General features: G+C 51.8%; 1 pseudogene; it reads left to right on the forward strand.

Moving 5' to 3' along the window:
• Window positions 1-42: 42 nt before the first annotated feature.
• LOC143774935 (piwi-like protein 1 pseudogene) lies at window positions 43-4,112 on the forward strand (annotated as a pseudogene).
• The last annotated feature ends 8,831 nt before the right edge of the window (window positions 4,113-12,943 follow it).

Raw genomic sequence — 12,943 nt, forward strand, 5'->3', positions numbered from 1 at the left:
TGCTGTTCAGTCAGTTTTCCTATATTTATTATGAAGTAAAAGATGAGCGGACGAGCAAGATCCCGGGCCTGCGGCCGACCTCGTGTGCAGGAGCAGGTCCCACAAAGACCACCTGGACAGGTACAGCAGCCCCAAGGACCCCGGCCAGCAGTCAGATCTCAGCAGCCAGCACCTGAGCCTTTACTCATCAGAAGAGGGCACCGGACAGGTCCAATAGCAGCGGCAGCAGAGAGACCATCGCCCGATGTTCTGCAGGTGTCAGCCGGACTTGCAGAAGTGTCTATCGAAGAATGGGTTGCCGTAGGCGTGATTCCATGACATCGGGGTGAACACCTGGCAGACTATCGAACATGTCCAAAAATCGAAAGCTGGCACCTCTGGAACCAAGATTGCTCTTGTGACCAACCACATCAAGCTGGTGTCCCTGCCACAGTGGGCCCTGTACCAGTATCACTTTGACTTCAACCCCGCCATGGAGTCCAAGCGTTTGTGGTATGGCCTCCTGTACTAGCATGAAGAAACCATCAGGAAGACGCGAGCGTTTGATGGAACCGTGTTGTTTTTACCAAAAAGACTGAATAAGGTCAAGGAGGTGTTCAGCCAAACTCGAAATGGAGAGAACGTGCTGATAACCATCACCCTGACCATTGAGCTTCCACTGACCTCGCCCACCTGCGAGTCATTTTCCAAAGACTTCTGAAGATAATGGATATGAAGCAGATAGGACACAACTATTACAAACCGAGCAACGCCACCAAAGTCAGAGTCCACCAACTCGCCATCTGCTTGGGGTTTTCCACCTCCATTCTCCAGTACGAGTCCAGCATCATGTTGAGCATTGATGTCAGGCATAAAGTCCTCAGGAACGAGACTGTGAATGACATCATGAGCAGCCTCTACTCCTTGTGTGGCCCTCAGAGGTTCCAGGATGCCTAAACACTAAAAACACTAAAGCCTAAAACCTAAACACTAAAACCTTTGTTATTAACGAGATCACCTGAAACATGACTACAGTGTCCACCTTCAAGAAGGCAGACGGAAGCAAGATCAGCTTTGTGGACTACCATAAGAACCAATATAATGAACAAGTGAAAGACTTGAGCCAGCCACTAATCGTGAACATCTCCCGGAGGCCCAAGCCGGGAGCCACAGACGGAGCCATCATCCTGGTGCAAGAGTTATGTAACCTAACAGGTCTGACTGACAGAATGAGAAACAACTTCAATGTCATGAAAGACCTGGCTGGTCACACCCGCTTACCAGCAGAACAGAGGGATCGGCAAGTTGGGAAGTTCATGAACTACATACACAAGGATGAGAGCGTTCAGAAAGAGCTACATGACTGGGGGCTGAATTTCTATACCGAACTCCTACAGTTCGAAGGGAGAATCACACCTCTGGAAAAAATCCTGCAAGGAGACAAATCTGCTGAATATAATCCACAGTTTGCTGATTGTTTGCGAGAGCTGAGGTGTCCAGACCTGATCAGCCCTGAGATATGAATAATTGGCTGCTCTTTTGCACACAGAGAAATTAGGATGCGGTGAACGCTCTTCTGCAGAACATGTTCAAGATCACACAGCAAATGCGCATCAAGATGAACTGGGTGGTGTTGGTTGAAGTCGAGGACACGGTGGGAGGATATTTACAAGCCTTCCAGAAGAACATTACGGACCACACCGAGATGGTTATCTGTATCCTGTCCAGCATTAATAAGATGAAGTACGACGAAATCAAGAAGCACCTGTGCATGGACTTTGCCATCCCCAGTCAGTGTGTCGTCACTAGGACCTTGAGCAAACCCCAGACTGTCCTCTCAGTCTGCACCAAAATCGCCTTACAGATGAACTGCAAGTTAGGAGGAGAGCTGTGGACCATGGAGATGCCACTGGAAAAAGCGATAATCATTGGGATTGATTGCTACCACACCACCCTGCAGGGGATGAGATCTATTGCTGGCTTTGTCGCGAGCACGAATAAGCAAATGACTAGCTGATTTTCCCAATGCGTCATCCAGGATCAGAGACAAGAGATTGTCAAAGGCCTGAAAGTTTGTATGCAAGCGGCGCTGCATGTGTGGAGCAAGACTAACATAGGCCTACAAAGATGGAGTAGGCAGCGGGCAGCCCAAAACCTTAGTGAACTACGAGATCTCACAGTTCATGGACTGCATCAAGTCTGCTAAACAGGATTAAAGCCCAAGACTGACCATGGTGGTGGTGAAAAAAAGAATAAATGCCAGAGTCTTTGCCAATATGGGCATCCGGCTCCAGAATCCACCACCGGGAGCAATAATTGATAGTGAAGTCACCAGACCTGAATGGTAGGACTTCTTCATCATCAGCCAGTCTGTTGCTGCTTGGATGTGGCAGTGCTGCTGTGCTTTCAGCTCCGGACTGATGTGTTCATTTCAAAGACGGAGGCTGAAAAGTAGGAGGAGGAAGATGAGTAGGAGGAGGTGCTGTAGACTGTGGGGGCAACCCTGATTGATGTAGGGCCTGCAATCCTCGGTGTGGGAAGGATGTGGTCCATCCCAAGGTCTGACTGGGTCCCAGCTTCCACTATGATAACCCAGTGTGCCGTCAGTGAGAATGTACCATCCCTGCCCACAAGCACTTGTCCACGTGTCCGTGGTTAGGTGGAATTTCCCAGTAACAGCATTGTTGAGGGCACGGGCAATGTTGTGGGACACATGCTAGTGTAATGGCGGTACGGCACACTAGGAAATATAGTGGCGACTGTGGACCGAGTACCTTGGGATGGCTGCTGCCATCAGGTTGCGGAAAGCTTCCATCTGAACGAGCATAAAAAGCAAAATTTCGAGTGCAAGCAGAAGAGAAATGTTAGAATTTAGGACTGTGGCTTGTGGGGCATTGTCTGGGTATTTCCGCTTGCATTCCAATGACTGGGGTATAGACAACTGAAGACTGTGCTGGGACAAGGACGTGGATGGGCTTGATGATGGTTCTTCTTGGCTGTGGGCAACAACAGGTGAAGGGCTAGAGGCATCTTCACATGCACGGTAGACTGGGGATTGGCTTCTAAGCAAAACAGTGGACGAAGCAGTAGTGTTGTAACACCCCAGGCAACCGGTTGTTACAGTGGCATTGCTTTCCTCATGGAGAGAGTGATGTCATATTGGAAGCAAGGAAGGATCCCTTTTAACAGGTATTCAGCACATAGATTGTTCTGACTCCAGGCCAGAAGGGGTAGTTCTACACCCGACTTCATGGGATCTGCTCTCTCGGGTCGGGAGGAGGAGTCATTTGCTAGGCAGTTGGTAGGCAGTTGGGCAGAGTTAGACAGTTTGTGAGAGGAGAGCGAGGAGTGAAGAAGGAAAGCTGGGGCCGTGCAGACGAGGGATTCCTAAGATGCTTCCAAGCCGGCCGGACCACCACCAGCACCTGTAAAGCTCTGGCGCACTCTGTTGTGAGCGGGTGGAAAGCAGGAAGCCCCGACTTGGAGATCAGAAGGATTTCTTCCAGCTCGCCGATGGAGCAGCTACTGATCAAGGTAATAGAGCGCAGGGCCTGGCTAAAGTCAACAAGGGGAAGAAGGAACATGTCCAGCCTGGGTGGAGATGCAGCGCCGGTGGCAGACGCAGCTGCAGCCCCCATGATGTCGCCAGACTCAGCGGTGACTGCAGCCCTAGCTCCTATAATGCTGTTATTGATGCCATACATACCAGGAGTGGCCTGGTTAGCACAGTACACAGGGGAGTCCCACATGCTGAGTGACTTTCAAGAAAGACTCTGCAGACCTACATCTCCAGATCCCGGAACTGGCAAAAAGTGTGGCTGCACTAACCAAAATTGTGCAGTCCATGCAAGTGCCCCCAAAAGAGAAGATCCAGCTGGCCTCCAGTCCAGGAGGATGCAGGCCTGAGGACCTGCCATGGAACAAGAAGTAAAAGTGTTATTAATGTAATGTTGTGCACTTGAAAAATGTTTTGCACTTAATATATAATGTTTTGCAACGTTCAAGAAACCAGCCTCCCATAAATGGAAGAAAAGTTATTTTACCAGTTAAAATGCATTTCAAAATTTTTTGTACATGTCTTTAACCTATTTATTGTTGTTTTTGTTTTCCCAGTCTGGGAATACTGGATTTAATGGAGGGAATGTAACAACCCAGGTAACTGGTTGTTTCAGTGGCACTGCTTTCCTCATGGGTAGAGTGATGTCATGCTTGGAAGCGAGGAAGGATCCCTTTTAACAGGTATTCAGCACATACAACATCGTTCTGACTCCAGGCCAGAAGGGAGAGTTCTACACCCAACTTCAGGGGAGCTGCTCTCTCGGGTCGGGAGAAGGAATCAGTTACTAGGCAGTTGCTAGGCAGTTGGGGAGAGTTAGACAGTTGGTGAGAGGAGAGAGAGGAATGAGGAAGGAAAGCTGGGGCCATGCAGATGAGTGATTCTGCAGCTCCTGGGAAGGAAAAATAGAGCAGAGCAACTTGTAAAGAGACTGAAAGGAGGAAGGAGCAAAGGCGTAGTGAAGAGCAGGAGAGAGAAGTAGCAACTAAACTTCCTTCACGCTGAGCGCATGTACCGGTAACCAGAAGACTGAGGTTGTGGGGTTAATTTTATGCTCCATGGCAGAAACCGGCAGACACCTAGATTTCAAGTTACCTGTCCACCATTAACACCTGAGGACTAGTGTTGAGCGATACCGTCCGATACTTGAAAGTATCGGTATCGGAAAGTATCGGCCGATACCGGCAAAGTATCGGATCTAATCCGATACCGATACCCAATACCAATACAAGTCAATGGGACTCATGTATCGGACGGTATTCCTGATGGTTCCCAGGGTCTGAAGGAGAGGAAACTCTCCTTCAGGCCCTGGGAACCATATTAATGTGTAAAATAAAGAATTAAAATAAAAAATATTGCTATACTCACCTCTCCGACGCAGCCTGGACCTCACCGAGGGAACCGGCAGCGTTCTGTGCTTAAAATGCGCGTGTTTCCTTCCTTCCGTGACGTCACGGCTTCTGATTGGTCGCGTGCCGCCCATGTGGCCGCGACGCGACCAATCACAGCAAGCCGTGACGTAATTTTGAGGTCCTGGAAGCCTAATTCTAGGCATTCAGGATTTTAAAATTACGTTCCGGCTTGTGATTGGTCGCGTCGCGGTCACATGGGCGACGCGACCAATCACAAGCCATGACGTCACGGGAGGCAGGATACGCGCGCATTTTAAAATTACGTCACGGCTTGTGATTGGTTGCGTGCCGCCCATGTGGCCGCGACGCGACCAATCACAGCAAGCCGTGACGTAATTTCAGGTCCTGAATGCCTATTTCTGCATTCAGGACCTGAAATTACATCACGGCTTGCTGTGATTGGTCGCGTCGCGGCCACATGGGCGGCACGCGACCAATCAGAAGCCGTGACGTCGCGGGAGGCAGGAAACGCGCGCATTTTAAGCAAACAACGCTGCCGGTTCCCTCGGTGAGGTCCAGGCTGCGTCGGAGAGGTGAGTATAGCAATATTTTTTATTTTAATTCTTTATTTTACACATTAATGTTGTATTTTACACATTAATGTTGTTTCGATACCGATACCCGATACCACAAAAGTATCGGATCTCGGTATCGGAATTCCGATACCCGCAAGTATCGGCCGATACCCGATACTTGCGGTATCGGAATGCTCAACACTACTGAGGACTAGTGTTGAGCATTCCGATACCACAAGTATCGGGTATCGGCCGATACTTGCGGTATCGGAATTCCGATACCGGGATTCCGATACTTGCCGCGTATCGGATACCGGAATCGGAAGTTCCCAGATTCAAAATGCACAAATTCAGCCAATGAGAATGATTTCAAGTGTGGGCACATCCTGTTCAGCATGGAGGGCATGAAACTACTGGCATGGCTGTGATTGGCTGCTGAAATGATGTCATGATGCAGTTTAAAAGTCGCTGGCGCCATTTTGCGATCACTCTGCTGTGAATTCAGTTAGTGACAGGACGCTGTTTGCTGACTGAGGGCCAGTTTAGAGATAGCGATTTGCTTCTTTGTGCTTTCCAAAGGCTAATTTAGCAACCGCTGTGTTCACCTACTATTCACCTTGCTTTTGCCTTGTAGCGCTGTTTTCACAGCGATCTGCAAGGTCTGTGTGTGTGTGTGTGAGTGCAGCCCACTCTCTAGTCTGAGTGCAGCCACATAGGCCATCCATTGCTGGTTGTATTCAGTTCAGGGAGGGTGGTTCATTGCCTCATACTGTTCTTTTTTTTTTTCCAAGTAGTGTAGTCTGCTGCTAAGTTTTAACAAAAAATCCTATTAGTGTCTTTCCACCCGTCTCCAGCTAATTTGTGGAAAAACACTACATAGGATAACGTAGAGGAGGGTTTTTGGGCCTTGCAGCGCCGTTTACGGCTGTCTGCATGGTCTCCGTGTGACTGCAGCTCGCCCTGTAGTCTGTGAGCAGCCATAGCCTGGTTGTCTCCAGCTCAGGGTTGTTCACTGCGTCATACCACAAAATCAATTTTCATTTTGTTTTAAGTAGTGCAGGCTGCTGCACATTTTTTCAAAAAATTCCTATTAGTGTCTTTCCACCCGTCTCCAGCTAATTTGTGGAAAAACACTACATAGGATAACGTAGAGGAGGGTTTTTGGGCCTTGCAGCGCCGTTTACGGCTGTCTGCATGGTCTCCATGTGACTGCAGCTCGCCCTGTAGTCTGTGAGCAGCCATAGCCTGGTTGTCTCCAGCTCAGGGTTCTTCACTGCGTCATACCGCAAAATCAATTTTCATTTTGTTTTAAGTAGTGCAGGCTGCTGCACATTTTTTCAAAAAATTCCTATTAGTGTCTTTCCACCCGTCTCCAGCTAACTTGTGGAAAAACACTACATAGGATAACGTAGAGGAGGGTTTTTGGGCCTTGCAGCGCCGTTTACGGCTGTCTGCACGGTCTCCGTGTGACTGCAGCTCTCTCTGTTGTCAGTTCAGCCCCCAAAAAATAAATAAATAATAAAGTTCACCAAACACACCAGTGACACCACTTTACATTTCTGTAGGCCACATTAGCTCATATTAAAGTCTAGTCTACACTTTAGAAAATTAGTGTTTCTTATACCTGTTAGGAGGAGTTGTTCAGGAATAAGCACACAAAGCCGTTAGTACTTTTCTGCTTATCTTTATCAGTCACCCAAGATGAAGAAGGCAGTGAGTAAGGCACGTGGGCGTGGGCGCGGAGCAGGGAGGGGACGTGGGGATTCTGTGCCCGCTGCGGGCACCGGTGACTCATCAGCACCCACTTTCACAAGGGAACAGTCATTCATGCGCAGCTTTGTCGCAGAGCGCCGTACACCGCTGCTGCGTGAAGACCAAATTGAAGCCATTGTCGGATGGATGGCAGCTAATGCATCAACTTCAATTAGTGCCACATCCTCTCAGACACAGAGCACTGGAGAGCAGCCATCTGTCTCTTCACCACCTGCGAAATTGCCCAGGCAGACAGAGAGCCCAGGACAGGAGCCGTCTCTACTTCTGTTCTCTGAATCTCTTGGCTCGGAAACAGGGGGCCAGCCAAGCAGCATTGGAGAAATGGAAGAAGAGGCAGGGTGCAGTGATGCCCAACAGCTTTTTCTCTCTTCCTCTGAAGAGGCGGGTGGGCCAGTGGCTCCGGTCACCACATCGCAGGCCGCATCCGCTGATGATGACACTCAGGTGCCACTTACTGGTGCGTGCTCTGCTGCTGAGACTACCCAGGAGGAGCAGTTGGGGGCAGAGGGTAGTGTAGATGATGAGGTCCTTGACCCATCTTGGCGTGAGGGACAGGAAGGTGGTGGGAGCAGCTCTGAGGAAGAGATTCCCCGTACGGCCCAAAGAGGGAGAGGGAGGGGGAAGACTGCGGATCCTGCAGCCTCCGCTTTGGCACCCGTTAGGAGCATGTCTCTTCCAAAAGCCAAAAAGGGCGCTCCCAAGACTTGCAGTGCCTGGGCCTTTTTTGACACAGTTGCAGATGACATTTGCTATGTCAAATGCAAGGTGTGTCATCAGAAAGTCAAAAGAGGTCGAAATGTCAGCAGCCTCAATACCTCCAACATGTGGAAACATGTGCGCAACAGGCACGCGGCGTAGTTAGAAAAACACACTGAAGAGCTAGGCCAACCAACAGCGGCAGCTACCACCTCTTCAGCTTGTGTTGCCTCTTCCTCCAGCTCACACGCAGCTGGTTCGGCTTCCTCCCAGGATCGCCGTGGAAGAACCTCTGGCCCTGTTGTCCAGAGACCCGCTGTAATTCCACCCGCAGCACCACTTTCCCAGTCATCCACACACTCCCAGCCCAGTCTACAGCCATCGGTAGTACAGGCATGGGAGAAAAGGCGGCCTTTCTCGTCAAACCACCCACGAGCACAGGCTCTGACTGCAGGCATTGCCAAACTTCTGTCACTGGAAATGCTGTCATTCAGGCTGGTGGAGACTGACACCTTCCGTGACTTGATGTCATTGGCAGTCCCCCAGTACAATGTGCCCAGCCGCTTTTACTTCAGCAGGCAAGCCGTCCCTGCCCTGCACAAGCATGTGGAGGGACACATAAAACACGCGCTACTGAACGCCGTCAGTAGCAAGGTCCACCTCACCACTGATGCGTGGACCAGTCACCATGGACAGGGGCGATACCTTTCCCTCACTGCCCATTGGGTTAATGTCGTTGAGCCGGGTACAGACCGTGCGAGTGGCGCAGGACGTGTCCTGCCCACTCCAAGGATTGCAGGAATCCATTCTGTACGCATTGACTCCTCCTCCTACACCAGTTCCTTAGAATCATCGCTGCAGGAGCCGTCACAGTCCACCTCCACATGGACCCGTGATGAACGTGTACCTGTTACGACCGACATGAGCACAGCCGTGGCCAAACGTCAACAGGCCGTCTTGAAATTAATTTCTTTGGGGAATCGAAGCCACACAGTGCAGGAGCTCTGGAATGCCATCAAGCAGGAGAGCGATGTGTGGTTTGTGCCAGCGAATCTCCAGCCAGGCATGGTAGTGTGTGATAATGGCCAAAATCTGGTGGCAGCTCTGGGCCTCGGCAACCTCACTCACATCCCATGTCTGGCACATGTGCTCAATTTGGTCGTGCAGAGTTTTCTGAGGGACTATCCGGATCTTGATGCACTGCTGCACAAGGTCCGCCTAGAGTGTGCTCACTTGCGGCGTTCCAGCACGGCAAAAGCGCGCATTGCGGCTCTGCAGCGCCGACACCGCCTGCCGGAACATCGCATCATATGTGACCTACCTACCAGGTGGAATTCCACGTTACATATGTTGGAGCGGTTGTGTGAGCAGCAGCAAGCTGTAATGGAGTACCAGCTGCTTCAGGCGCAAAGAAGTCGCACTCAGTGCCGTACAGACTTCACAACCACAGAGTGGGCCACTATGAATGACGTCTGCCAGGTTTTGCGTCCCTTTGATTATTCCACGCGGATGGCGAGTGCAGATGATGCACTAGTCAGCATGACTGTCCCCCTTATCTGCCTGCTTGAAAAATCACTGCAAGCGCTAAGGGATGATGTTGTGGAAGAGGTGGAGGATGAGGATTCAGCATTTCCATCATCTTCTGGACAGTCAGCGCCACGTGGTTCCTCACAAACGCGTAGGCAGGGGACAGTTTGTGAGGAGGATGAGGAGGAGTCAATGGAGGAGGAAGACATCCGTCCAGAGGAGGGAGTTACACAATTGTCCAGTAGTCAGTGTGTACAGCGAGGGTGGGGTGATGACGAGCGGGCAGAGATCACGCCTCCAGCAGGGGACAGCGTTTCTTGGGCAGTTGGCAGTCTGCAGCACATGGTGGATTACATGCTGCAGTGCCTGAGAAACGACCGCCGCATCGCCCACATTCTCAACATGTCTGATTATTGGGTGTTCACCCTCCTCGATCCTCGCTACCGGGACAACGTAGAAAGCCTCATCACACCGTTGAACCGGGAGCGAAAAATGCGGGAGTACCAAGACACACTGGTGAATTCCATCATCTTCTCCATTCCAAGTGAGAGAAGTGCTGCTAGTGCATTCCAAAGCAGCTCAGTGCCTCCAGGCAGTGGTGGAGGCTCTGCACAAAGAGGGAGCAGAAGCAGTGCCTCTGCCCAAGGCAAGACCAGTATGGCCCAACTGTGGCACAGTTTTCTGTGCCCGCCACAAAAGTCTACACCATCACAGACGGCTCCAGTCAGCAGGAGGCAACGGTTCCGTCAGATGGTGACAGACTACATGTCTTGCCCTCTTGCTGTACTCCCAGACGGCTCTTCCCCTTTCAAGTTTTGGGTCTCAAAGCTGGATACATGGCCAGAGCTCAGCCAGTATGCATTGGAGGTGCTGTCTTGCCCTGCGGCCAGTGTATTATCGGAACGTGTCTTTAGTGCTGCAGGTGGTATACTAACTGACCGTCGCATGCGACTATCCTCCGATAACGTTGACCGGCTTACTTTCCTGAAAATGAACAAGGCCTGGATCTCGCAGGAATTTGGCACTCCTCTTCCTGATTAAATAATTAGGTGACTGTCTACAGTATCCAGGTCTCCTGTTGTGTTCATCTTTCTACCACCCGAACTTAAATTCCTGGGCTCCAACATCGCCAGTTGAGGCTCAGAAGTGCCGTCTGCACAGTCAAAACATACGACCCAGTGTTATTGGGTTTCAGTAACGTCAGCTGATCCCCAGCTGTGTAGCCGGCAATGTGTCCTGCGACCGCCACGCTGACACAACAACTGAAATGTAAGGGAACCTGTCCCCCCCCCCCAAGGCGTTTGTTACTGAAAGAGCCACCTTGTACAGCAGTAATGCTGCACAAGGAAAAGGTAGCTATTTTTGTTTAGCTCCTTGCACATGCAGAACTTAACACTTATAAAATGTGTCCCCTGATACCGTGTGACCGTCCCGGAGGTGGGACTTTCCTTCGTAATATGACGCAGCACAGCCGTCATTCCTACCCCCTTGGCGCCGTGCCCCGGCTCCTCAGCGTTGTTTGATTCCGTCCCGGAGCCTGCGCTGTTATGTTATCCCTTGGCCAGGCACACTTAGCGCTGCCCGTCTTCTGACATCATTTGGTGTCAGGATGGCTGCGCCTGTGCGGCCACGCTGGCCGAGAGCCCGCCTCGCAGTGTCTTCTGATTTCATCCCACTGGGGGCCTGAGATCCATGGACATGCGCAGTGCATATCTGAACCTCCACCTCTCACTCATCTCCCTACGGCTTCTTCAGACTGTGCGGTGTCAGCTGGTCCCTAATAGCATGCCACGGCCGTGACACCGCACAGTCTTAAGAAGCCGTAGGGAGGGGAGTGAGAGGCGAGGATATGCACTGCGCATGGCCACGGATCCCAGGCCCGCGGTGGGATTACATTAGACGACACTGCGAGGCGGGCTCTCGGCCAGCGCGGCCGCACAGGCGCAGCCAGCCTGACACCAAATGATGTCAGAAGATGGGCAGCGCTAAGTGTGCCTGGCCAAGGGATAACATAACAGCGCAGGCTCCGGGACTGAATCAAACAACGCTGAGGAGCCGGGGCAAGGCGCCAAGGGGGTAGGAATGACGGCTGTGCTGCGTCATATTATGAAGGAAAGTCCCACCTCCGGGACGGTCACACGGTATCAGGGGACACATTTTATAAGTGTTTAGTTCTGTGCTTGCAAGGAGCATCATGAAAAGAGCCACATTTTCCTTTTGCATCTTTTTTGCTGCACAAGCTGGCTCTTTCAGCTACAAACGCCTTGGGGGGGGGGGTAAAGGTTCCCTTTTGACTTTCTCCAATCAGGCTTCGGCCTACATTGTGTTCCTCTGCTTCTCCTCCTGTCCCTGGGCTCCAAAACCGCTAGTTGTTGCCTGGTAGTGCTGTACGCACAGTCAACAGTCCCTCCTCTGTTATCGGGGTTCAGTAACGTCAGCTGTTCCCCTGCTGTGTGTGTGGCAATCCCTCCTACCTCCTCCACCTCCTCCTCCTCCACCTGTCCCTGGGCTCCAACACCGCTAGTTGTTGCCTGGTAGTGCTGTACGCGCAGTCCCGACAGTCCCTCCTCTGTTATTGGGGTTCAGTAACGTCAGCTGTTCCCCTGCTGTGTGTGTGGCAATCCCTCCTACCTCCTCCACCTCCTCCTCCTCCACCTGTCCCTGGGCTCCAACACCGCTAGTTGTTGCCTGGTAGTGCTGTACGCGCAGTCCCGACAGTCCCTCCTCTGTTATTGGGGTTCAGTAACGTCAGCTGTTCCCCTGCTGTGTGTGTGGCAATCCCTCCTACCTCCTCCACCTCCTCCTCCTCCACCTGTCCCTGGGCTCCAACACCGCTAGTTGTTGCCTGGTAGTGCTGTACGCGCAGTCCCGACAGTCCCTCCTCTGTTATTGGGGTTCAGTAACGTCAGCTGTTCCCCTGCTGTGTGTGTGGCAATCCCTCCTACCTCCTCCACCTCCTCCTCCTCCACCTGTCCCTGGGCTCCAACACCGCTAGTTGTTGCCTGGTAGTGCTGTACGCGCAGTCCCGACAGTCCCTCCTCTGTTATTGGGGTTCAGTAACGTCAGCTGTTCCCCTGCTGTGTGTGTGGCAATCCCTCCTACCTCCTCCACCTCCTCCTCCTCCACCTGTCCCTGGGCTCCAACACCGCTAGTTGTTGCCTGGTAGTGCTGTACGCGCAGTCCCGACAGTCCCTCCTCTGTTATTGGGGTTCAGTAACGTCAGCTGTTCCCCTGCTGTGTGTGTGGCAATCCCTCCTACCTCCTCCACCTCCTCCTCCTCCACCTGTCCCTGGGCTCCAACACCGCTAGTTGTTGCCTGGTAGTGCTGTACGCGCAGTCCCGACAGTCCCTCCTCTGTTATTTGGGTTCAGTAACGTCAGCTGTTCCCCTGCTGTGTGTGTGGCAATCCCTCCTACCTCCTCCACCTCCTCCTCCTCCACCTGTCCCTGGGCTCCAACACCGCTAGTTGTTGCCTGGTAGTGCTG

The sequence above is a fragment of the Ranitomeya variabilis genome, chromosome 5 (assembly GCF_051348905.1).
Source record: "Ranitomeya variabilis isolate aRanVar5 chromosome 5, aRanVar5.hap1, whole genome shotgun sequence".
Taxonomy (NCBI): Eukaryota; Metazoa; Chordata; class Amphibia; order Anura; family Dendrobatidae; genus Ranitomeya; species Ranitomeya variabilis.